The sequence below is a fragment of the Zonotrichia albicollis genome, chromosome 11 (assembly GCF_047830755.1).
Source record: "Zonotrichia albicollis isolate bZonAlb1 chromosome 11, bZonAlb1.hap1, whole genome shotgun sequence".
Classification (NCBI taxonomy): Eukaryota; Metazoa; Chordata; class Aves; order Passeriformes; family Passerellidae; genus Zonotrichia; species Zonotrichia albicollis.
This window is the reverse complement of record NC_133829.1, coordinates 10,984,522-11,007,508: the sequence shown is the minus strand read 5'-3', so window position 1 is coordinate 11,007,508 and position 22,987 is coordinate 10,984,522. Positions and strand designations below refer to the sequence as shown.

The window sequence follows — 22,987 nt, the reverse complement described above, 5'->3', positions numbered from 1 at the left end:
TTCCAAAGAGAAAGTAAAATGTGCAAAAAGGAAATCTGGTAGCTTCTTCTTGCTGAAAACAAAGCAATAAGTTGTAAAATTACAAATTCTCTTCTAATGCACTCTCTGTTGTAATTAGTCTGATTCATCAAACCTTGAGTCAGATTTTCAAATACTGCTGTGGAGAAATTTGTAGGGAGACATAATTTATCTGCATCTTGAAGCACAGAAATCCTGCTGCAGAGATGGTTTCCCAGCTTTGTAAGAGAAAGGGAAGACAGGGTAGCTGCATCCTGCTGTACTTTTGTGTCATTTGGAATAGACCTTCTACCGTAGCTGGGTAGAGTGGAATAACTTTAACTGGAACCCCTGTTAGTGCCTAAGTGCTCAGCTTCTTCAGGAAGAAATGCCAAATTTTAGATAATATTATTTGTGATTATATTGTTGGTCCAAATGATTCTCCCTGTTATGCCATATACCTCGTGGAGTGTTTTGGGCCCTGGCAAGGTAGGAGGTGTGGGAAGTCACCTCACTCCATGTGACACTCCTGCACAAGCCTGGCCAGCCCTTGGACTCAGCTTGGCCAGTCGTGCTCGTGCTGCTCTTAGGTCACTGTAATACAGATGTCAAGTACCAGCACTTCCAAGCTCTTACAGTTACAGGCTATTGAAGGATATATTTTTTTGAGTTAGATTACACTGCAAAAGCAAGAACTTTTCTGACATGGAAACATTCCTCTAGCATTATCATTTACCAAATACTTCAATAAAATCACTGCTACTGTTTAAAGATGAATTCAACAACAATAGTATTCCTATTCAGTCATGCTCTATTCATATACAAATGAGCATAATGCTGTGTTATCATGAATCCTCAAGACAGATTACATTTCATTATTGCTGGGTGACTTTTGTAATGTGGGAATGTGATTCTAATAAAGGACAGTATCTCCCTCAGTGCATACTGTTCTAGCAATGTTCTTTATTAGAAATAAAAGAATACAGCATTCATATCATGTTTCTTGATCACATAACCAGTGTGCAGAACAACAAATTGTCAAGGCAGTTTTTTTCTAAGGAAACAATATGATCCTAAGAACACTATTCTTAACTTTTCAAATTGCTATCTGCCATTACTAAAATCTATAAGTGCTGTGACTCAGAGAGTTGAAAGTCAATGCTGTTCTGACAGACAGAATTCATGAAAGCCAGAAGTGACTGGACTAAACTACTAGATCTTTTTCCCCTGAAAAAAAGCAAGGCAGTAATGACCTAGTGGCAAAGGAGAATAAGAGAGCTGCATTTGTTGTCTCTTAGCTGAGGCAAATGAAAATCCATTAGAAGTCATCTGAATCCCAGCCCTGTGACAAAACTCCCATTCACTTCAGCAAGAGCCACTCGGGTAATGGGCATTTAAGGACTATAACTGGGTTAGATGGAGTCCTTTAGGATCTAGGAGAAAAATTTGGCAGACTAGAAAGACATAGAGGGGAAGAGAAAGAGGAGCTTGCATATTCATGTTATGAGTAAATACATAGCATATGCCTAAGAAGGGTAATGACCTTCAGGGCATACAGATGACCAGCTCGCTTGTTGAACTCTTATGGAGTTTAAAAATAGTTCAATATTCTGTGCAGTTAAAGGAAAGTGTGTATATGGATGTCTGTTAGATGAGAAAAAAAATAAACTGTTCCTTCTTCCTGCCTTTCTTTATTTGACCATCCCTTCACACTTCATTTCAGCCTTTATATGGGTTTTGTGTTCATAGTTTATTATTTTCTTGAGGCAAGAAAGATTTTCAATCAGAAGTTGATGAATGTCCATATTAAATTGGATCCCTTTTTTAATTAAGTTCATCTAAATTTAATTTTGCAACTTTACTTCAGTAAACTCATCTGACTCCAGATGTTGAATGTGATTTTTCTATTCCTTCTCTCACATAATTTTACCTGTAAAAGATTTATGACTTAGAGAGGCATTTCTGAACACTTTTGAGTGTTTTTAGCATGTGTTCCATGATTGGCTGGTACATATGACCAATTAGCATCCAGAAATACCACTCTGCACCTAGGCCTTCTTTCAACAGTGTGTTACTTTTATTACTTGAATTTTAAACAAACAATCAGCTTTTTAAAAAGCATTATCAATGCATTTTAAATTAAATATATATATTGAATTCTACAAATATTTCAAAAGTGAAAGAGTAGTCCTCAGAAGCTACAGAATTCCATAAGAAAAAATGTAAGAATGACTCACTTTGATTAAAGAAAATTCCAGATTATCTGGGAAGGTGGGTTTGGACCCTTTTCTCTCCTTACAACTGTAGTGGTAAATTGTTTGGAGCATGCTATTTGGACTTTATAAGCATGGGAAACTGAAGTGCCTATTGGTCTTAAATATTTAAGATTTACTAATTTGTTAGGATTTACTCATTTCACTAACAAGAGTAAAGGCATTGCAGATTAAACTGTCACTGCATACTTTTCATATTCTGTCATGGCTTCTGGATCAATGTGAATGGCTCTAATTTTAAGAATTCCCCAGAATCTGCTCCTTAAATCTGGACATATCTAATAACTCTGTATGTGACACATACGAGGCATTGTATCACGAAGGCTCTGCTTCTCATCAAAGAAACAAATACCCCAATGAAACTTTCAGATAATGCTAAAAAGAGAATAGTCCAATTGTAAACAAAAGGGTGGTTGTATTCTTTTTTTTTCCTTCAAAATGAAATAGTTTTCCTTGAGATTTTTTCTGATATATTAATTTGAACTATTTATCCATGCAGTCAATAAATCCAGTTCTGAACTGGATCAGTGTGCAGTCAATAAATGCAGTTCTGAACATCTGTATGAGTTCAAGGCTCATGGGATGCAAACTGCTGGGGGTGTGATTGGCAATGTGCTGCTCCGGGTTTGTTTGGAGACTTCTTCAGAACAAGTGGAGTTCCCAGAAGCAAGCAGCAGCAATGCTAATATGAATCAACTTCTCTAGGTTCTCCTTTCATATTCCTCCAAGCTCCACAACAGTACTTGGCACTGATTAGAGGATTTGAGGAGGTGTTGTTATTGCTGTGTTAGGGAAGGGAAGGGTTGAGTGACCAGCTGGGAGATGTCAGTGGCAAGTCTGCAGAGCTGTGTCTCTAATGATTTTCCATAGGAGTGGGGGAAGTCAGTTGCAGGGAGCTCCTCAGTCAGAGCAAGACCATAAACCCTGGAAATTTGGCTCTTCTTTTGTACTTAGATCATGTCGTTCTGGTGAAAAAATGACCTTCTAGTGAAAATCTCACTTCTCTGAGTGTTAGATTTCAGCATCTTTCTCATAATGCATTTTACTACCTTTATATTGATTCATCTGTGTTTTCTAAAAGGACTTTTCCTCATTCATCAATAGCAGGTGTGATTTGCTCGTTTTTCTAGCAAAAGAAAGAAACATAACAATGCTCCATTGGGTGAAATGCTTCTGAGCTGGAAAGGCTTCATGTGTGAGTCTGGATGGGACCCAAAGAAGGAACCACTTAGAAATTACCAAATGACACATTTTATGTTATTGTTAAATTGTCGAGATTTTCTGTAGATTTGCAGGGATTGTAACCACACAGGGTGTTTGCAAAGACACTACAGAAGGGGATGTTAAACCTCCATGGTTTTAAGGATTCCTAATGACTGCCTGCCAATACGGCTGAATCCCGCAGGGTAATGGGGGGAATGCCTACCATGTAAATATAAAGGGGGTTATTTAGGAGACCCAGTGAGCTGTGAATTATTGCCTAGGTTGTCACAAAAAAAAAAAAAAAGAAAATGAGTTGTGAAGAGGAAAGAACGTGTACTGAGTTCTGAATAGCTTTGTAAGACACTTTGTGAGATAGATGGAGGAACTTACATACACTGCAAAAAGAGATATCTGTTCTGTCAGATTGCTGATGCATCAGCCACCCAGATTACTGTGAAAAACCCATTAAAGAAACAAAACTGGGTTATTTTTATGCCTGAAAAATGCATGAATTAGAAGAAAATAATATTATTTCAATAGTTGAATTTAAGGTCTTTGTGGATCTTGTTTCTGGTGAATCAGGGGCGCTGTTTCCACTGCATTTAGTAGGACCTGGCCTGGGCCCTTGGAGGTTAAAGAGTTAAGAGCTGAATTGGTAGTAGAGACCTTCCAAGCCTGGTTGTGTTGTGCATCATTAGCACAAAATAATTGAAATTATGAATATAAAAATACTTCTAAAAAATTTCACTTAATGTGCTGAAGCTCATAATCTGTATCCCAAATGGATAGTCTGAAAATCTACACTGTGCACTTGTATAATATTACAAGTATGCAAATATTTAATTTTTTAGGGGGAAGAGTTTCATCTGAATTTCGAAACTCACTTTCTGTTCACTTCAGGCACTTTGTCACAATTGAAGCAAAAACCCCTAGGGTAGTGAGCTCTAAACAGGACATTATATTTACTATATGAAACTCATGCAATCTCTGTATTTTTTGTTCCATTATATGGTAACAGGAGGCTAATTGCTCTCAGCATTCTATCTGTTTCAATGGAGCCTGTGGGTTTATAAGTATGGTGACAGAGCATATGAAATGAAGGAGACTTATGTCAGCTGTGTTAACTTTTTGCAGCTACTTCCTTTAAGCAGGTCTGGCTAGGAATAACGTCTTGGTTTTCAAAATTCAAGCTTTTTTTTTTTTTTTAATCCCACTTTCAATAGAATAAATAAAATTTAATGCAAAAAAAGACTGCATAAAAGGAGAAGGCTAAGGCCACAGAAAGAAAGAAAGGGTATTTCTCAAGAAGTTGATCTTTTTCGAGAGAAAGAGGTTTGATCTTTTATTGCTGAAAATGAACAGTTGAAATTAAGAGAAAAAGTAAATGTTTTTTTAATCTACATTTGAAGGTGGAGTAGAATTCTTCAGATCTCTCAGTAATTGTTGTTAAGAGCTTTCCCTTCTGAGCTGAGTGGTTCTAAATTAAATTATTTGTTTTTCAATATAAATAAGATTTTCTTATCAGTTAGCTTACATACAATCAACTTAAACACAGTTTTAGAATGAGATGAACCATGTCAGTGTATTTCCCAGGATGAGGAATGAATACCTGATGAACTTCATTCTTCCAAGATAAAATACAATGCATTACTTTAACATTTATTCCTGGTGATTCTGTTAAGTAGTGTTACAGTGTGGGTTCTTGTTACATGTTCACCAAATTATATATAAACATACTGACATTCTTGTAAGTCCATTAGTAGTGAAATATCCCCAAATATCTTCAAGATTTTTCTAACAGAGATTTTATCAACAGAACTCTTTGAGAACATCAAAATATAATTAAAGGCGACAAATTAGACCAGCCGGAAAAGATTTGGTTTTGAACAAATCAGTGGTTTTGGAACATATATTTGAACCATTGCCTTATTTTTCCTAGGTTTCACCTGGCAAAGGTGAATAAAACTGTGGTCTGAAAGTAAACCCAGGCCTCAGGGAGGAGGGAGAGATTTATGGCAGTAAGACAAAGGGAGGTAGTGCAGAGGATTTGGCATTAAGCTGAGTTCCATTTCCTCCAAACAGACTGGGAGATGACAGCCCAAACTCTGTGAGAGATCTTGGGAGGGTCTGTAGGCAACTGCTTGGGTGCCTTGCACAAAGTGAGGGTTTGTCCTTTCCTGTTAAAAGAAATATGAAATAGGGTGTTTGGAAAAGAGTACAATATAAAGGCAGATCACTAAGACTCTTACATGGCACTGGTGCTTTGTGGATGTATGTTACATCTGCAGGTAGGATTGCTTCAGAAAAAATTCCCCCTTTTTACCAAGGTCTGAGCTAATGGCTCATTGGATTTCCACATTATGGCGTGATGGGATGATAGTGTATTCCATAAAACTGGAATCATTCTTCATTCATGAGAATTAATAGTACACAGTACAATCAAATCATTAATGAGTTCCTTTATTTTCTTACTAAATGTTCATAGTCAAAGTACAAACAATAAGTAGTAATTTAAAACAAGCAAACAAAAAAACCCCAAAGAAACAAAAAAAAAGCCCCCACAAAACCCTGCTGGTCCTTCAATTGTATCTGTTACATGCTAGTGCAGAATTACTAATGAGAACATGTTTAGGTATAAATAAATCTTTTATCCTCATTATAACTCCACTGTGTTCCTACAGTGAAGTCATCCACACAGAGCTGATTATGGGTTGAAAGCCTCAATAGCCTCTTTTATTTATAATAAATATTGCATACTAATGTTAACAATGTCATTGTGCAGTGTCTCAATAGAGGATTATGACTTCATGTAATGTTAGCTTGATGTCTCTCCTCTCCTGTAATGGAGTCAATTTTCCTTACAGAGGAGATGAGAATCACTTATTCACAAATCTTGTAACAAATATTCTATGTACTTCTGTGTTAACCCGATATTAAGGTGGCACAATGAAGCTCAAAGACAGGAAACACAGAGCTGAAGTTCAGTGCTTAATCTTAATTTACCCCTGTTGTGTGCACTGATATGCACTTTAAAGTTAGAAGTCTCTATTTCCCCCCAGATATGTGAAATGTGAATTACTAAATTTGTAGGTGTAATTCCACAAATAGGTGCGTGGAATATTCTTAACTGTGTGTGACTGAAAATAGCAGAATCAGAAGCCTGATTTTTGTGGCACACAGCTCATGCAAAGAGAGGATGAGATCTATTTATATTAATGAGCAAAGAGTAAGGCAATCTTCCATCAGCTACCAGAGACAAACAGCACGTTGGGGAATAGGGACCCATCTCAGGCAGCACTTAGGCACATCCTCAACCTCAATTATGGCATCAACAGGACTTGAGAAAAATCTTAAACACTGTGGAGAAAAAGGAACTTGTGCATTGGCATTAAGACTCATATTTATATAATAAAGCAAAATATTGAGTAAACGATGGCACAGTCCTTCGATGCATGTGTGGAGATATTGTGTAATATTAACATAATACAATTGGATGCTTAGCTCCTGAATGCCTTCAGAATAATTTATCTGAATGCTCGTGAGGGACATTCAGGCTAAGATGAAAAGCATAAATCCACCTAACAGCTAACAAATAATTCACATTAACTGAGGACATGTGCATAATGCAGAGGTCAGAATATTACAGTTCTTGTGAAAATAACAGCTGATATTAGTGCAAGTCTGCAACTTAACATAAACAATAAAATTAAACAAGAATTAGCCTAAAACAGAATTCAAGTAGAAACAGAATCCTTTTTAGTGGAATAGGGTACCTCTGGTAGGAAACAATTTCAAAACCAATTCTATCATCCCAGTTTTTCACATCTGTACAAAGGTAGATGTCACATTGCATAGACCAGTGCAAGTACTGAAAATACAGAGGTATTTCATGGAGAGAAAAGAATGTTTGATATTTGAGGCACTTATTTCTCACTTAAACTAAACTCATGTCTATATTTTCATTAGAATATCACTTCTAACTGCAGTATAATCCTGCCTGGTTTGTCTGGAGATCTTGCAACATGTTCATATTTTTATCTGTGTTACAAATAATGTTTTTCAAGAGCCATTATTTCAGTTATTTATTTTAGGAACGGCTAGCTAGGTTGTCTTCTTTCTGCCAGTATAAATTTGGAGGTATTCCACCCATGTCACAAGTCAACTTCACATTTACACCACTGTATCTATAAAGGATTAAGCGTTTACCCTCTGGCCTGTGTTCTAAGTTTAATTGCATGCTCATAATTTTATTTTAGTTTATTTTTTGTTTTCATATTAGTGTGTACTAATTAGGAATAATTTTAAACTAGAGAATTGTGTGAATCGTGGTGGAATGAACAAGAGGAAATATGTCCATGATACCCTGTGGCTGGAAGAAATGAGGGCTTGTGTGTGCACAAAGGAAATTGGTTGGGAATTACCTGATATTTTTGTCTGTAGTCAGTGGAGTGACAGGGGCACAGGACTGAAATGAGTGTGAAAGGAGGGGAGCAGTGATCAGATGTAGTTCCAGCTCATTGACAAGAGAACATTTCAGGGGAGGTGTGCAATGCTTTTGGTGCTCTGGCTGTGTTTACTGGTGGAATTCATTACCTCTGGGGTGTTAGCTCAGCTAAAAAAATGGACTTTTTAAAATTAACTCCAAACAGACAGGCCTTTGGCTTTGTGCAGGACTCTCTGTAGGATCCATGGAGCCCTTAACATTTCTATTACCTCTGATTCTATTTTTCTTGAGTGGGGACTGTTCAGCGGGTCAGTCAGGCCCAGTGTGTGATCACAGCTCTTCGGGACTCTGCTCTCACTGCAGGAGGCACAACACCCTTGGAGCTTTGGCATGGGGTAAATTACCAGGCAAATGAGAGGCTCAGCCATTTTCACAACATTAAAAAAAAAATCGCCAGGGATTTTCCTTCAAACTTTAGAAATACCTGCTGAACCATGTAACAACAGCCCAGCATAAAAGCTGAAGGTTTTGAGAATTTAAAAATGAGTGAAAATGGGGATTTTTGCTGAGATCGTATTTCCAGTTTATGGGATACATTTCTAGCTGGACTTCCATCTCTTATAACAAGCAGGGAAAAGCTTCCTCTGAGTGAGGGAATTCCCAGTTTCTGCCATGTTGGTAGACACGCATGGAGGAGCCTCCATGGAAAGGCCCAGAGCTCTGCCCACTGCCAGGATGAAGGATGGCCACGGAAGGATGGTCACTCTCTCCCCTCTCCCACCCAGGAGGGATGCTGGGCACACATTACAGCCTCTGCAGTGAGAGCCACGCATCAAGGGAGTCCTTGTAAACCGATAATTGACTTCATGTTCAATTATATGCCCAAAAATTGCCTGAAAATCGATGTTCCAAAAAAACAAAACAAAAAAACACTTCAAAAAAACTAGTTCAAATTTTGCTCTCACTGTACTCATTACAAAAATCCCCCAAAAACTGTTTCTTGAATAAATAAGCTTCTACTTACATGAATAAAGGAGCAATATTTAGATTCCAGTTCAACATGTAGGAGAAATCTGGCAAATCTAATGTTTTCAAATCAATTTGGTATGTGTTATGAGAATAATGCCAGTGGAAAGGTTGCTTTTTAATTTTTTCTTCTTTAAAAATGTAAAGGAGAAAGAAGAAAGTTGGCTTTGATAAACAGAAAAACAGTGCTTTAAATAGCTAGAGCAGTGATAAGGCAAAGAGCTTCTAAATAAATGAGGTGTGAAAGATGTTTTTTTTTAAACTCCAAATGAAAGTTGTGTATTCATCAGAACAGCTTTATATTTTGTGAAACAGGACAGCAATATATTTTACAGTTTTGAGCAAGGAAGCAGAGTCTTGCCATATTCTAATATGTACAACATCTCTGCAGAGAAGACAAATATCAATACCTAAAGCACTTTCACTTTGACTATAGAAATTCTGTAAGATAGAAGTAATTTTGATTTTGCCAGAATAAAAGGACACTGGAATCTGGAGTTTGATGGAACTGTTCTGTTGGCTGGGAGGTTTGCCTTTCAGTTGTGTTTGATGTGATATTCAATTCATTTTGCCAAAATATTTTATGCCAAGTATTGCTATTAAATCTTTTATATTGCAGAGATTTTTGTCAACAGACACACGAGGATTGGGTTTTAAGTGGAGTTAATCATTGAACTCAGAGAAGAGAAACACTGGGGGGGTTCTCTAGTACAAACAAACCACCATGCATGCTTTAGCTATTTCTATAATTATTACGCTACTTTCAGAATAGTGTAGGTAAAATGTCAAATCTGTCTCTCCCTCTGATCTCTATTCATATATGTCTTGTAAAACCTATTAGAAGAAACAGATAATTAAAATAGAAAAGGCCATGTATTTGCTGCAGCTGCTGGTGCATTGAGTCTTTTGAAGTTTGCTTTAAGCAATTATATCTGAGCACTTCTTTCGGAAGCCTAAGAAATAACATAGAAATTTCTAAAATATTTTTGTTTTCTGACTCTTTCAATTCTTTGTAAATAGTATATAACATTATAATGAGAGATTAAATGTTAATTCATGTAGCATTTAAAAAACAAAATTTAAAAGGAAAAAGGATTACCATAGAAAAAAGTAGTGTCCTGCCTTTTTCCCTGTAGCCTCCAGCATGTCCAAAACAGTGACTTTTTTTTAAATAGTATTTTTAATTGGTGTTTGTGGCTTCATTTTACGATTTGATTTGCATTGTAAATGTGGGCATCTCTTAAATGGTAAATATATATATTGGATCTCTTCAAAGGTAAATATATATTGCAGAGGCGTGGTTCAGTGTTTTTGTTATTGCTGTGCACTCAGGTGTGTGTAGTCCCTGAGCATAGATTAGCCTTGTAATGGGAGCTCCTCATAGCTGCAGCCATTTGGCAAGTGGTCCCATACTAGAGAGGAGAGGTAAGGGCCAAGCTGCACATGGGTTGTACTGAGTAATGTTTAGCAGATTTTCCTGTGGTATTACTGAAACTCCAGCTTATAATTCTTAAAGCAAAATCTACGCTCCATCACCAAAAGCAGTGAGGTGTGGTAGTCAATTGTGGTTGGGATGTGGGGGAGAAAACCTGTGGCCCAATCCAAGATAAGAAATAGATCATAGCCTGACAGGAGGGCAGCTCTTGCTACCTAATGAAGCTGCAGCTCCTAATGAGCTTGTCCTCCTGAACCATTGAGGATAATGGATCTATGCAATTCTGGAGTCCTTTCCCCATTTCACAGAGCCCAGGCCCAACTGGGAGGCACTATGACATTTAAGGATGACTGCCATTTTCCATTGCTGACACTTCAGTTAAAATGATTTGTCCTTGTGTTTCTTATTTTCCATAGTAATCGCTGCCATAAGTCTGTGTCCAGTGGCATTTGACTGTGAAAGTGACACCCACACCAGGGAGTATGTCTGGGAAAGGAGCAGACAGCATGGCAACTGTTGCTAAAGTAGCATCATCCCTGGTGGGTCTCTAGCACTCTACCCCAAACAGGCAGCATGGACCAAAAATTCAGCCTGCTCAGGCCCTGCAGCTCACCAGGCCACTGCTGCTGTGGGTTTGGAATAAGGTGTTAGGTAGTGGTCCTGTCTTCCTCCACACCTGTCTGATCAGGAGTGCCAGGTGGATCTCAGGTATCCTGTAGGACCTGGTAGTCGGGTACAACAGCACTTGCTGCTGTGCATTGCCTTTCTTGGGTAGGCTGATGGCTGCTTGATACAATTGGCCTGGCAGCACAGCACAAAAATCACAGTATGGGTGCCACAGGTCTTACAGGAACTGCTCTTTGAATGCTATGTAGGAGTTTTACAGGAACTCTAATCTGGCAAAAACATTCATTTTCCCCAGTACTCACTTTAGCTGCTGCTGTTCCTGCTGTGACTATAACCAGCACCAAAACCTAACAGAGCCTGCACCTCCCAGCTCACCGTGCAGCACAGAGGACGGCCAGGCAAGGAGTAATCCCAGTAAAATGTTGTTTAAGAAATTTCTGTGCCACTTGTGCAGCTCCCTGGATATGACAGAAAAGACTTAACAAAGATACAATTCCATTTCTAAAAAAAGATACAATTCCATTTCATGTTATTTTAAGGAAGATAGATTACAAGACTACCTTGAACTTTTGGAGTGTCTATAAAAGAGTATAAATAACAGCTCTCTCAGCTGTTTTAAGCCTTTTAAATTTTGTATTAATCGCACAGATTTCTGTAACAAACAACAAAAAAAATAAATCCAGCAGAGAAACTTCTGTTGCAAGTACTCAAAAATAGATCCATGCACTGAAATTTCCAAATTAGAAATTTTATTTCCATCACACTTTTTTTTTTCCTCTCAGAGGAAACCTAATAATTAGACTCTGTGCTAACCTGTAAGGACAGGCGTGGTGTGGGAAGGTGGCTCTTCCAATCAGTGGGTGACTCCAGGAGATGGAGCTGAAGAGCAGCAGGATGAAGGCAAGCACCGTGACTCATCAGCCCACCCACAGACAGGAGCGGTGCCTTGTGTGAGCCCTGGGGCTTTACTTTAAATTTAAGGTGTTTCTTCTGAGGGAACTTCCCATGGAACCCCGCATCCTAGATCGCTTTGTTGTGCACAGAACCGCTGCCTGTGTGGCCCATGGTAAAGAGCAGAACCTGTGTGTTTTTAAAATAAAAAACATAGTCCAGTTTATTACCCAGTCCAACTAGCAGCTGTTCTGGGGACAGTACAAGGACAGACATAAGGAGGATGATGTAGAAAATATGGTCAGTTTTACCCAGGGACACTTCAGGAACATGATGTGGTATTCAAACCCTTGCTTTAGTCCAGCTGCAGAGAATCCTGGGGTACAGAGACTTCATGTAGCCAGGGCTTCTTTATCTGTCACTTGTGGGGAAGGAGACACTTGTGAATGTAAATCCCTGGATTGAAATCTTGAGAAGCCTAAACAATCCAGGAGTGACTGGGTCTTGCAGCCTTGTAAGTTCCCAGAAATCAAGGCCTGAATCTATCACCAGGAACTCTTACTGTTATTTTCATTTTTGCCCATATCCTAGCATCCAGATGTCCAGCAGATACAGTAGTGCCTTGCTGGCATTGATAAGTAAGGAATTTTTTCTGAACAGAAGTGGAAACAGCTGCTATGTAATGGTTCTGAGTTACCTTGAAACATGAGCAGAGAAAATGCAATGTGTCTCTTGCCTACAAAGTCCCTCTGAGGCTTTAAGTTTCAATCAAAAGGTTTTACTCTCCAAAAATTACTCCTCACTTAAAAAGAGGAAGGATGCCCTTTGCTGCTTTTGCCTAGAGCCCAATATCTTCTGACATTCCATGGCAGCTGTAGCGACGCTCTTCTTAATGCAAAGAACATCTGGGCTGCCTGCAATTCTGGGAGAGAAGTGTCAAAAGTGTCATAGACATCCTTGAGCAAAGAAGGATCTTCACTTTTATTACACAGAAGTGTCAAAAACAGCATTATTGAACATCAGGTTGCAATTTGGCAAGCAGAATGTAAGTCTGAATAGATGTGACAAAACCCCTTCTAGGAAATTGCTACTTAGTGTTATTTTTTTCATCATTTAAAATTAGCATTTAAAGGAAAAGCACAAATGGGGAGCCTCTAGGTAACCCTGACAATGACAGATCCCAGCATTCTTTTTTTTGTGCTTACTTCACAACCTCATTGCTGTCCATTGAGTGACTGAGATTGATTAGATCATTGTCATCATCAGTGAGATGCACTGCATTGATCCAGCCTCACTCACAAAGCCAGCTCATGTGACACAGCTAATTTGACATAATTGAAAGTTCCAGCTCCAGAAGGTCACCGAGCTGGACTCAGGACACTAGTTATCATTTTATCCTTGGAACAGGGTCAGCTCTCCTGAGAAATACGATGGCTTTTTGTCACACTCTTAATTGTTTCTCCATGGTTTGTATAGGATAAACCCAGGCTTTCATACTTTGATTGAATTTTTATGGTGGACAGAAGATAATTATCACCTCTTCTTAATGCTAAATATATTTTTAAAGTCAGATTTAGCTCTTTGTTTCTTAGTCAAGTACAATTCTACTAAGAACAGCTTTACATAAGGACAAAAAAACGTCTTTAGTTAGGGATGGCTGTGTGAGACACATCATGAGGTACTTAGCTTCCAAAGGAAAATATGGCACTGGTTAAAAGTTTGTTGGGACAGTGTTGACCTGTGTTTCTCTCTTTGTTACCACATCTCTCTTTCCCATCTCCCCTTCTTTTCCCGTTTTCTGCTGTGCTCTTCTGAAATTTGCTGCTGCAGTCGAGATGTCAGGCTGAAGCAAGTTTGAGACTGTGGAGTTGAGTAAACCCAAAGGTCAGGCACAGTCAGAGAACAGAGGAGCTGCAGAAGGACCTGCAGACAGGCATCGAGCCTGGCTTGTCAGCTTCTGAGCACTGCCGAGGGGCGCAGCAAAACCCCTCTGAGCAGGGTCCTGGTGAAAGGTTGTGCCTTCAGGAAAATGGCCATTGGGCCATTTGCCTCCTGCTTTAGGATGCACACCAAAATCCCACACCACTTTCAGAGATGTATGGTTTATTGTAAGCAGTGCAGTATGAAAATGCTTGTGTGAAAATTCTTTCTCTTAGAGAAACACTGAATGTTTGGAAAAAATTGTTTCTTTTTACTCAACAGAATTCAGTGGGCAAAGCTAGGAATTTAAGTAGGTCTTACAATTTGTGTCATTGCTTTGTTGGCCCTCTGCTCAGAATGAAATTAGCAGCTTACCCTTTATTTCTTTCTTTGTATTTGCTGTTAAAAAGTCGGCATATCCCAATAGATCCCATTGCTTCCCATTCTAAACACAGGTCAAACTGCCTGCTTTCTAACAGTGAATGTCATGTATAATTTCTCATAGAAAAGAAAGTGCTTGATAAAATCTCTGCAATTGTTTCTTCTTGTTTTTTGTTATTCATATTAGGGGTTTATGTGTTCTCAGGCTTTGTTGGTTCCTCGGGCTTTTGGTAGTGTTTGGTGGATTGGGTTTTTGTAATGGAAGCTTGCCTCTGGTCATCTGTAAAGTAAGCAGAAAAGGAGAGGCACCAAGGTGCTAAAGTAAGAATAAATAAAGGGAAAGACGGCTGTGGTACTGCTGTGGGACAGAGGCTCGACAGAACTTGTGGTGATGAATTGCTGTATCATAATTTCCAAATTGTTCAAAGTTGATTTGTGGGGAAGGATTTTTACAAACCTGGCAACGAAGAATTAATACAAGTTTGGCAATACATTTTTAATGATGATTAACAGAACAGTGAGTTAAGGTACCTGGTTTATAGAAAGACATATAGAAAAGAAATATATAATTTTTCTTTTTAAAATTTTGTATTTTGACATATGCATAGAAACAGGTCATACATCCATGTTAAATACATACCTCTCCAAAAACACAGGTCTAATGCAGGCCAGAGGTAAATGACAAGCAATAATTGTTTTATCTTTTGTAAGTCTTTCAAAAGTTTCATCCTAGCAGCTTTTAAAACATAACTTGCAATCGACAAATCCCACTGGGCTGCTATTTATAGTATCCTAATTTTCAAAGAAAGCAAATCAGGCAACTGTTTTTAACATGAATAATATTGCTCCCAGCACTCGGTCTCCAGCCCACACATTGTGGTTTTTGGCATGATCATGGCAATTAAAAAAAATAAACAGCTCCTTTAATTTTTTTTTATACAGCCAATGCTGACACAGCTGGCAGAGAAACTCAGTGAAAGGTAAACATTCTGCTCAAAATGTAATCTAACATATTGTTGTGTTTAGTTGTTAAAATGTAATTTTCCTGAAAGAATATTTTTAAAGTAAGTTTTGGTGGTTTTTTTTTTTAATAGAATTTCTAGTATATTGAAATCTGATTACAAGAAAGATTATTAGTCTTTTAAAGCAATAGCACTTGTGACACTGGATATGCAGTCAATGGCTCATTGAATTTTAAAAAATATTCTTACTAAAAATCAGGAACAAAAATTAGGTATGATGCTTTGTCCTTCAGCAGAATATAATAGTCTGAGCTAGTAAAATCAATTTCTTTTAATAAAATTCTGTCAAAGCAGGAAGTTGAATAATAAATGTCTTCAACTATTTAAAGGGAAGAAAAAATCTAACGTAATTAAGAATAGTTTCTGATTTGCTTCAACAACAAAAAAGATTGTCTAGTTCCTTATATATATAAAAGACTGTCTAGTTCATGCTCATAGTCTGACCTAATTACTGTGAGCATGTATGAAATGAGATTATGGAATGATAAATATTTCACTAGAGAGAACACATGAACATATTTCTTTTAGGCAAGGGATGTAGGTAAGTAATGATCTGTCACACATGCCCAGAAGTTCTCAATGCACTTTTATTTTTAAAAATCATGACTTTGTGTCACTGCTTATGATTAGGATGCTGTAGTTCAACATTTTACTCCCTGTTGGAGCCAGTGCAGGGGCAGCCCAGCAGAGCTGGGTGCACGTGGGACTCGAGTGCTCTCAAGGCTCGGGATTCTGAGCAGCAGCTGGGTGGTGCCTGTGTGCTGCAAAAGCCACCTCTGCCCCAAAGCCTGACCTGCTGCTCTTGGGACAGCCCTGTGGGAGGGGTGTATCAACAAACAAGTGCAGGAAGCACCCAGGGTAAGTATGGGGAAACTCGAGGGTGTGTTGTGGCTGCATGCACAGCAGCCCAGCGCTTACTGAAACTCCTGGTTTGCTCACCTGGTAAGAGCAGATGTGCTGCTCTGTGCTGCCTGGGCAGTGGGGCTGTGTCTGTCCCAAGCCATCCGAGTGGCCCCCATGGTCTGGTGTTCCTGTCAGCTGGCTTTCAATTGTTCTTAAAAGCAAATTTTTTAAAGATTCACCTTTTCCTCTCACTGATTACCAGTATATCCTTGGTATCAGGATCTTCTAACTCCCAGTTGTTTCTCCTTCTCTCAGACTGAATGGTAAAACGAGCAGGTGTGCTGCAAAAGAGGTATCTGCCTTTTATAATCTGTAAATTGCCTTCTGGGTCCAAAGTTGGAGTATATGGATTTAAGCTTATAAGAGCAACTGAACAGTCATTTGTAATGTGTATAACATGAGGTGAGGAGAAGCATTTAAAGTTTAGAGTGACCTTCAGTAGAGAGGAAAATTGTCTGGTGACTGCTATTGTTGATCTTGGAATGTGTTTCAGATGTTAGGTGTGGACTTTATATCACCCTCGGGGCACTTAATAACAACTAAACGAGCATTAACTGCTGAAGTCAGTGGAGTTTTATCAGTGTGAATCCAGGGGCATTGTTGTCTTTGTCTTGTCACAAAATAAGTTCAGAATAATGGTGCAGAAAAAGGAGTGGAAGAGAAACATTCTGGAGTGTGATTCTCCAGTTATTTCATCCTGTTACACCAGCACATTTTTGAACTAAACTTGTCCTGTCTGATTAGGAAAGGTGTAATGCAAATTATTTCAATTGAATAGAAAATTCTTTCTAGTGAAAATACAATTAAAAGAGGAAGAGAACTTTTACAGGATGGTGCTAGTCCTGGAATTTTTGTCTAACTAGGCTTTCAGCAACCTGTGTGTTCTCTGTTCATGGAGATCATCATACCTGGCTTATTATCATAAAAATAACAAAAGCCCGGGAACATAATACATTTGTTCCATAGGAAGGCTCAGTTGCCCTGATCTGGTTCTCTAAAGATGTTTCAACACAACCTAAATTGTTAGATTATGGTATCTGGGTGCATCCCCCTTCAGGTTTTCTGTTGATCCTAATCTGAGTAGATATGGCCCACACAGTTTGTCCCAGTGTTGATGCTGATGCATTTGAGAAGAGCCATACCCTTGCTGTCCTTCCTGAGTTTCAGAGCAAGGTCTTTGCCAAATGCAAAACCCAAAAACGATGACTGATAAAGTGAGCTGTGTTGTATGAATCCAATATGCCACAAACCCTCCAGGAGCAGAACAACTGGCAGTTTGATGTGCCCCTGTCTGCTGGTGACAGCGCCTCTGGCCAGGCTTTCAGAGCCATGGATACCTGTTTGTCTGCTCTCTGCTGATGTTCTTAGCTCACAACAGGCCTGCACACAGGGAAAGGTCATCTGTGCTGGGCAGAGTCCTGTGAGCACATCAGCAGCTCTGCCTCCTCCCTGGTGCTTCCCAGTGCGCGGGCTGGAGCTCCCTGCAGGGCTGCCCATGATGGACAGCAGGCTGTGCTTTTCAAGTGTAGCCCAAAACCAATAGGAAAGGAAATCTTATGCAATGAAAAAAACAAGTCTTTCGTGGCATACAGCAGTGTGATGATTATGGACTCCGTATCAGACCCATGTGAAACAAAGTTGTTGGCGTTAAGCACAAAAATATCTGAGGTAATTTTACATCCATTTGAAACAAAAACAGAGGGAGGAACAAAAAAGGGAAAAAGCAAGGGATCGATATTTGTTTAATACAAAAAGACAGCATCTGTAGGGAGAAAATTATAACTCTAGGGTTTTTTTAAGACTATTAAAATGAATAAAGAATAAAAATATAGAGAGCTGGAAAAAGCAATAAAATCTATAAACATTAATTCATGGCCAGTTTTTTTGAAGTATATGACATTTTTTTCCACAAATCCACTAACAGGGTTCTAAATATGAGTGAGAATAGCAAATTGCTTTTTCCATCTCTTGGATCTATAGCTTTACCTCTACACTTGAATGAAAACATTAACCATCAGGCAGATACTTATTTCTTTTGTTTATGCTCACCCTCAGGAATTTTTCAGCTGAAATCAATAATTAAAATGTTTAATAGCCATGATAAGTGTTATAAATGCAACTTTGTTAAACATGGATTATAGATACCTACACACACACATATATATATATTCATATATATATCTTGGATAACTAAGATATTTATGGCTAGATTTTTTTAGCCAAGTAATAGAATTTCAGGGGAGAGTCAATGTTTAACTTCATATTCGCTCAGTATATGCTGTATTCACTGTGGATATTCAAACAGTGTGGTATCTTTTTATTTTCTTTCCATAACAGAAAGCAATAACTTTCTCTTAAGAAAAGCAGATTCACACAGGTTTTATTTCAGGTGCTACAGAAAGCATGGGCTTTAGTGTACAAGTTTGTAAAAGATCATAGGAGAAATTATTGCAGGAAGTAGAACTCCTGATGCAATGAGAATTTTGAATATCCATCTCTGATTAGTAAAATATAACAAATACCTATCTGAGATTACCTGTGTAGTTTTAGATATGCATATGGAACAAGATTTGGGTGTATATTTGAAAAGAGAGAATGAGAGTTTAAGTCCATGTCTTGGATAGAGGAGGGACCTTGGGCCCCTACACAGTCCTCTGCTATAGAGGGACAAAGGTTCAATAGACCCCACCTCCGTTCCTGTTCTTCCCATGGCTCTCTGCCCAGGAGCAGATTTGTTGGAAAGGAATGAAAAGATGGCTCTTAATTGTCAGGTTCTTGGCATTGTAACACTAAATTGAGTGAAGTAGGCTTAAAGCTTTTGGAAACTGCAACACCTGTATTTTTAGACATCCACAGAAATATTGATCTGATGGGATTTGATTTTTTCAGTTTTCCCTTAACAATTCCATGATACCAATTGCTTTTTCCTGATGAAACAAAAAACAGTTTCCTCTTTTTACTTTCTCTGAGTGTGTCTATCTCTGAAGTGGAGCTGCACATCCAGTTCTGAGGTGCTGGCCCAGGGTGCCACTGCTCCAGCTTCCTGCTGCTTTCCTGTGTGTCCAGCAGCAGTCTCTTAGTGAGAGTCAGTGAACTCTGCTGGGTTCTCCCTCCCAGCCACAGGACCTAATTCACAAAGCAAAATAGTTCAAAATGCTGTGTTGCCCCCTTGCTCTTCTCCTTACACCAGTTGTTCTAGCACAGGGTTCTTTATCCTCACATGATCCCTATTTTCACTCTATAGCTTTTCAAGTAAAGTGCCTTAGTTTAATGAACATATGAAAAGCTCTTCTTCTCTGAATATCTCCTTCAAGAAATGTCTGCTGTGATACATGAGTAGTGACACACAGGGACAGCAGGGGTTCTGTGATAGCTAAAATCAAAGATGGAGATTTTTGTTAAAACCTTTCAGATTATTTTAGAATCATTAAACTGTGAAACAGCTATTTTGTTAGCTTGCAATTTTTTCTATATATAACATTTATTCCTCTTCATCATTCCTTGTATTTCCTCCTCATAGCTATTTGTTACATGTTGCTTCTGATGAAAGTGCAAACTGAATAAGCCTCAAATCTTCTTGCTCACTGACCTAGCACAGTAAAGCCAACACAACATCCCCATCCCTGCAAACAGTAATCAGCTCTCCCAAAGAAAGTATAAGCAAGGTAAGCAATGCCCTTCTCAGTGTGAACAGTCACCAGGCACTGGGGTGGTTTATGCTGTTATCCAACATTCCTTAGGAATCGCATTCTGTGAACTAGACTTTATTCTGCATTTCTTTGAATAAAGCAATTAGTCTGTAAGCCAAATTCATGTATCCACATTTTAAAAGGGAACAATTTATTTGAGTTTAAACACTCTGGATTTTGTTTCAAAAGTGGAGAAAATCAAGTCTAATAGGAAAGCCATCATTATCTATCTGGTATAGTAAACACTAACAACAAATTCCTAAAACTCTCCAGAGCTAGCAGCTATGTGCCCTCCATTTTGTTCTCATTTATAGCACTGATAGTACCCAAAAAATCCTTAAAATTCTTCGAGTCTGCTTGCTCAGAGTTGTGATCAGAGTTGGCCTTTTTGTTATTATTGATACTAACCTGACCTTACCAACTAAAGTTTCTGGCTGTCAAGGAGCTCTTCCAAGTTTTGCAAAGGACTGAAGGACTGGAAGTCCACTATACTTCTGCAGTTCAAGGCACTCTGTAGTTCTGGAGTAGCAAGGTTAGGATTTTGTGTGTTTTTTCACTTAATTGCTAAAACATTTATCCAGAATGAGGGAAAAATATTCATATTGTATGGAAACTGAGTTGAGTGCAATTTTAGATACTTATTCTGTCTTTTTTATGTCAGCTATGTCAGGGTTAGTGTAGCAAAGGAAAGTGCAAGGCTGGTAGACTCAGCTGCATTTACAGAATACTGGATACATTGTATGCAGCCTGGCATACAGGCAAAAACATTGCAAAAACAAAAGCAAAATTCTAACAATAATTAATAATTCTATGCTAAAGGACAAGGGCTGATATCTGGTGAAACTACAAGATAAGAAGAATACTGAGCTCCTGCTCTGCCAGATGGAGAGGAGATGGGTTTTGAATATGCCGTGGCTTTCCACACTTGGCTTGGAAAGTGCAATTCTGTGTGTGAAACAGCCAGCTTGCCTATGCCAGAGTCTCTTTTGACCCTGCTTAAAAAGGAAAACATTTATTAAATGAGAAATAGAAGATAGGACCTCAAAAATATGGCCAAATATATGTTAGTCTAAGTATATAATGAGTATGACAGGAACTGATCAGCATAAAAAAGATCATTTTTTTGTTTTTGGACTTGGTACAGACCCTGGAAAAGGGGTGGTTAATCCTTAACATGGGTGCCTAGTTTTGGGATGCTGTGGTAGGAGGCAGCTCCTTCCAGCCTAATTTCATCTAGGTTAGCCCACAGGGACCTCTGTGCCCATAGAGCTGGACTATTTCTCATCCAGCAAAACTCAGTAAAGAGGAAGGTGTTCCATACAGAGAACTGGGACTTTTCATTACTACAGTAATACAAATCATCCATTATATGGAGTCTTTGAAAGAAAAATGTTTGACTGTATGGAGCAAGTAATGGTGTTTGATGTACCTCCAAAGGGGTAGTCAGCGGGTGAGCCTTGAAAAACTCAGCTGCTTTTCTCAGCAAGTTTCTGCCTTGTAAACTGTGCCTTTGTTTTTTGTCTATGTGGGCTCTGATGCCTTCAATTTTCCCTTTGATGTATGAATGAATCCAGTGCTTCACAACAAAACTCAAACTGGACCTGGAAAAGCACAGAGGGAGAGAAGAAAGAAGGGAAATGGAAAAGGTAGTTTTAAATATCCACACCACTAAAGCTGGTGAAATGATCTGTGTACAGACAGGATGATTGTGTATTTGCTCTTTGTGGCCATTTGGGGCAGCTGAAGCTTGTGGGTGTACTCGAGGTTGGATGGGTGGGGTTTTTTTTGTTTACTAGCACCTATGTGTATGAGCAGTGGCAACACAAAACAGTAAAAATTACGACCAGTGACTCACTGACCAGAAATGGTCTGATTTGTACTGTCTGAAGCTGTGCAGACGCAGAGCATGAGTGACAACAGGGAACTGTCTGTAAAAGTTCAGAGGCAGAATTTATGTGCTTGCATCTGTCAAGTCACTCAATGCAGCAGCTAATTCAGGTGATTACAGTAACTTAATCTTGGACAAACTGCAAGAGAAATGGGCTGAACACCAGGCTGCCGTGGCCTGTGTATGGCAGGAACAATCTGTCCTCTCCTAATGGGGAAGAAGGATCCTACTTTCTCTGCATCTGTGCATTCCCTGGCTCCTAATCTCTGAGGGTCTTTTAGCTGTCTGGTTATCCCATAAGGAAATGAAAAAGAGGGGCTGTGTCCTGTCTTCCATTGCATGTCTGAGTGAGGGAGGTGGGGCTGTTCCCTGGGCTCAGTCTGGCAAGGCCACAGAGGACAGTGTGCAGGACAAGCTGCCCTTCTCCCTTAGGTTTCCAAATTGTGAAACAGAGCCCAGCTGTACTGGCCCTCGGTTTGTCTAAGTTGTGTACTATAAATGGATTGGCCAGTTGTGACTGGAACCACAATCCTCAGAGAACCTTTCAACAAATCTGGTTTGAGTTTCAAGTTGCAGTGAAATATGAAACGAGGTGGGTTTCATGGAGTTTCAGGTTTTGTTGAAAACGTTTCAACCAGCTCTAGTCAGTAGCTGTTGCTTTTTCAGTTTCCTCCCTTTACCATGTCTCCATTTCATGTATTTCTAGTTGAATATGCCTCAGATTAAGTGTTAACAGGAAAAGGGTTGGAAATACAGCCCCTAAATATGGCTCAACTCACAGGGAACTCAAAATGGGTGCAGAGGATGCCCTTTCCTTATTAAGTTCTTTTGGTCCCCCTTCTTGTGGACCCGTACCAAAATTTCATTTTTGTGTGGAGATTTCTGGCCTGTTTCGCTCGCTGTGATAATACCACTATAGATCACCTCCTAACTGGCTGGGGCAAGTGGAAAAGGAGCCCTGCAGATTCCGTTTGGCAAGTGCACAGCAGAGCTGGAGAAGCAGTCAGATTCCCAGCTGGCGGCGGCCGCGCAGCCGGGAGAGCGCTCTGCGTGCTGCCGGCCGCGGAGCCGCGAGCAGGGAGGGAGCTGCTCGCTGCCCAGCTGGCAAGGGGAGCGCGGGGCCTGCAGGAGTGCCTGCTTTCCGTTTGGCTGCCCAGGTTGAGCCAGAGGCCAAGAAATGAGGTTCAGTTCCCATTAGCCTGTCTGGTTCTTGATTTGCTTCCTTTAGTTAAAAGAGGCACAGAATACTGATGATGTTTTGCCAGGCACAGGATTGAAGCTGAGTGGC

At 39.3% G+C, this 22,987-nt stretch overlaps 1 protein-coding gene across 4 annotated transcripts in view; it reads left to right on the top strand.

Moving 5' to 3' along the window:
- SEMA6D (semaphorin 6D) overlaps window positions 1-22,987 on the top strand; it is a 244,535-nt gene that overhangs the window by 116,359 nt on the left and 105,189 nt on the right. The window lies entirely within an intron of this gene.